This window comes from Rhododendron vialii, chromosome 10a, assembly GCF_030253575.1.
Source record: "Rhododendron vialii isolate Sample 1 chromosome 10a, ASM3025357v1".
Classification (NCBI taxonomy): domain Eukaryota; kingdom Viridiplantae; phylum Streptophyta; class Magnoliopsida; order Ericales; family Ericaceae; genus Rhododendron; species Rhododendron vialii.
The window spans coordinates 38,277,888-38,281,962 of NC_080566.1; the positions used below are offsets into that span (position 1 = coordinate 38,277,888).

A 4,075-nucleotide genomic window follows, 5' to 3' on the forward strand; every position below is an offset into this window, starting at 1 on the left:
TCATGTTTCACGTGCTTTTTGGCCACTAAGAACTACACTTGGCCGCGTATAATTATTATTGGCCGCGTCGAATTATTCTTAGCCGCACGTCATTGAAAGCGTGATTACTACGCATGATTATCTTGGATTTTACATGTTTCTTCGCCGCTAAAAAATACACTTGGCCGCACTTTATTGAAAGCGTTATTACTAAGAACGATTCTCTTGTATTTTACGTGCTTCTTGGACGCTTATAATTACACCTGGCCGCACTTTATTAAAAGCGTTATTACTAAGAATGATTTTCTTGTATTTTACGTGCTTCTTGGACGCTTATAATTACACCTGGCCGCGTTTATTTACTCCTGGCTGCGCCTTCTTGTAATCGTGTTCATCAGTCACGCTTTTGAACTAAAACTCCGAGCCACAAAATACAGACCTAATTAGAGGCATAAGACCAAATTCCTCGCGCAGCTCTCTCTCTCTCTCTCTCTCTCTCAGAGAGTAATCGGTGGAAGAATCAAGCACACTCTTTGCAATGGGAACCACAGTAGTCAAGCAAAACCAGGTTCGTTCTCCCTTGAATTTTTTTGGGGCTGTTTGGCTACACGTTTATTAGCAATTAAGCAAAAAACAAGAAGCAAGAACTGACAAGAAATTCTGATTACACGTATTGATGATAAACAAAACTTGCATGTTGGTGGTATAAATTCGTGGAATGGGTAGGTATCATCGACTGTTATGAGCTTCAAATAGGTTCCGAAACTCTATTGTTTTTTTTTAATTGGATGTGAGAAATTCATTAAGGAAAACAATGTTAGAAGAACCAAGACGGCATACCTTCCAAACAGGTAAAATCTCAGCTAAGCTGAGGCAAAATCCTTGGGGATTTTTCCAACAGCTACAAAGCATGGTGTCAAGAGGAGTTTGTTTTACAGTTAAAAATTGGGAGCTTCAAACACGGGCATCAAATCTTATGTAAAACCATAGAAAAGGTTGATGAATAGCTTGAAAATCTGTAAAGTTCCTTTCTTGCCATATCTAGTATTTAATGTATGCCCAAGCAAGCTTTCTAACTAAGTTGCCAAATAATTTATCACTAGATTTTCCAACGAGCCGCGAGATTTCAGCATTTCGATTGTGTGGTGGTTTAGAAATACTCTTAGATGATATACCTGCCGCCAAATGCCTAGAGTAGGAGCAGAGAAAGAAGATGTGAAGTATATATTTTGTTTCTTGATGGCAGGAGGAGCAAACAGCTAATGAAGATGGAATAACTCTTCATTTACCAAGCTTATCTTTAGTTCTCAGCTTCTTTTCTATTGCTTATATTTGTTGCTCAAATGAGGAATGCTAGAAAACATGTCTATTAGTTAGTACATAGATAGTTTAAATGTAGGTGGCTAGATATATATTGTTATGATTACTCATGACTTTCATGTTAGGACTCCCATATTGGAATCAGGGTGACTTGGAAGAGGGACTGGTTTGACCCGGAAAGCATTAGAAGTCTGGTGTAACTGAGTTTCCTCAAACAACTCATCCAAACAGTTGTATTTGAGATATGATTCTTTCAGTGAATTCAATGATTAAGCCTTGGTTTTTGTTGCCCCACTTCAGTCTTGTCTTTGTAAGCCTCTCACAGGCCTTGTCCTATGCTCCTATTTTACTTGGGTTTTAGTCCCTTCTACGTGCCAATGTATAGAACACTCATGTAAGTAGATCATTGTTGTTTGTCATTTAGACAGTAGAAGCATCTTATTTTTTTTGGAAATTTTACTATGGGTTTTGAATACTTTAGCTTTTTGGTACTACAATTGGTATTTTTATTGAAATTTCCTAGTTCACTCTGTTTTCTATTTTGTTGTTGTAAAGGCAGTTGCCGCCCCAGATTCTACTGCGGAGTTGCCCTTGAAAGCAGAAAAAATGGAGGTTGCATTGGATGAAATTCGACCATATCTCAATTGCTGATGGCGAGATCAATGGCAATGTTGTGTGGTTGAAGCTGCAAGGAGCATGAGGCTCCTATTCAAGTTAGGTAACGAGTATGAAGATGAGAATCGAGCATTGTTTAATGGAGATTTTTCCTCAAGTAGTTGCGGTGGAACCTAAAGCAGAGGAGGAGACTGGCCTTGAGCTGAATGAAAATAACATAGAGAAGGTAATAATGCATCTCCTTTTGTTACAACTATTATAGCTTTTAAAGCACTTAAGTGTGGTTTTAACATATTTTTGAAGCAGTTGATCCTTTTCTACACTGTGGTGCTGCACTACCATTTTATAAATCATATTTTCTGTCCAGATTCATCGGGATTTCAGGATACGTATCTGTATTGCTCATAAGACCATTTTTTGTCGATATAAGCTAGTATCAGCTGATGTACTGAAATATCGATATCACAAATCCAAAATCCCTATATGTCAGTTTGTTGGCTGATATGCTACTTTATTTAGAACCCTAGTTTTGAGTCGATAGATGAACAAAATCTTGTGGATTCTGTTGTGTTATTGCTGCTGGAGAGAAGCAATGAGCAAACAGTTACTGATAATAGAATGTCCTCACTAGATTTTGAACATTTCTTTTTTCAGTGTCTCACTGATAGGAGCTTCACTGTTCATAAGATAAAAATTATGTCCTGAAAACTGATACACGTTGTTCATAGTTCATGAAATTTCATTCCTTGGCAACAATGCCATGTTCTGACTAGATACTTGATTTAGTATTTAAAAGAAGCTTCTATAGTTTGCAGTGTATTTGATTATATCTATACCCGAGGCACCGAAGTTCAATTCTTTTCATTCATTTAGGTCCTTCAAGAAATACCGGCGGAGAACCAAGTGAATCTCTTGAACTAGTAGCTATCGAAGAGCCAACCAGGAAAATTCAATTCACTGGGCTAGTTACGGCTGTAACTACTGTTGTGGTGTTGTCACATGGAAACTATGGGAGAACATACCATCCATTGCAGCAGTTCACGTTCTATAGTACTCAGACTTTCATGTTTAGCTTGGGGTCTTTCATGATTAAAGAAGGGTGTTAGGGAAGACATTTTGTCATAAATGTTGAAGACCCAGAATGGGATTGGGTCGGCCACGATTAGTGAACTTCAGTTGACAAATATTGCACTTTTTATAGTTTCGTTGTCACTATGATAGTGCGACGGTTTATTTATAGCAATTCAATTGATTGTATATGATTTTATAAGCGGAACGTCAATATTTACACAGACAATAATATTTTTATCTTTCTGAAAACCAGGACTTGGAAATCAATGTCTTTTGTGCAAGCTTGTATGTGATTTTGCAGTGTCTGGAATGGATAGAATTTTGAAGCAAAATGTGTGCTCTCACCATCTAAATATTGGAAGGGCGCCTCATTTCACTACTTTGAAAAGACATTGCCTATTTTGTCTTTCACATCTTGGGAGGAATACAACCAGGAGGGTCTAATTCAAAATCGGGTAGAAAAGGCTTGGATGTGTTATTGGCACTCTCTGGAATGGATTGGATATTTTTGAAACAAAATTTGTGCTTGGCCATGGCTAATATTGCAATGCGCTTTTTTTTTCGTCCCTAATTCCAAGATCCACACCCTAGAAAGCAATTTTATTAGTCCAAAGATGATACCATCGGAAGATCCGGGTCCCTGCTAATGAAGACCTTTGCCAAATAGTTCCAGCTTTACAAGTCAAAATGTATCGTCCCCGAAATTAATCATGAACAGGACAGCTAAAAAAGAACATTCTATACGGGACCACACAATTCTGCAAATTCGATTATTAATACAAACATAGATAGTGATCAAGCACACTCATTGGAGACTGGCATTATTGAAGTGTTATTGGGCATGACTTTCTTGCTACACAACACAAAGCCATTGAGAAAGAAAGTGTTTGTTGCCGTTTTAGATGACTTCGATTTGTCTCCCCATTAACTGCTTAATGTTACACTCTGTACAATCGATTTTAACAATGTACAATCATGGAAACGACTTAATGCATCACAAAAAAGAGAGAAATCCACATAACAAATGCAAGTTGGATAGTCAAATGTGTGCGTTTCGACACATATCATGATGCTCTTTGATACATCAATT

At 37.5% G+C, this 4,075-nt stretch overlaps 1 long non-coding RNA gene across 4 annotated transcripts; it reads left to right on the forward strand.

Annotated features, from left to right (window-relative positions):
* Positions 1–428: 428 nt before the first annotated feature.
* Positions 429–3,848, forward strand: LOC131302514 (uncharacterized). Of its 4 annotated transcripts, none has more exons than XR_009191768.1 (3): positions 429–547; positions 1,425–1,693; positions 1,855–2,685. It is a non-coding gene; the product is annotated as an uncharacterized LOC131302514 (long non-coding RNA). The 4 variants fall into 4 exon arrangements; XR_009191767.1 differs by adding an exon at positions 3,239–3,848 and having other exon boundaries at positions 464–1,693; positions 1,855–2,140; XR_009191766.1 differs by adding an exon at positions 2,723–2,807 and having other exon boundaries at positions 464–1,693; positions 1,855–2,140.
* Positions 3,849–4,075: the final 227 nt, after the last annotated feature.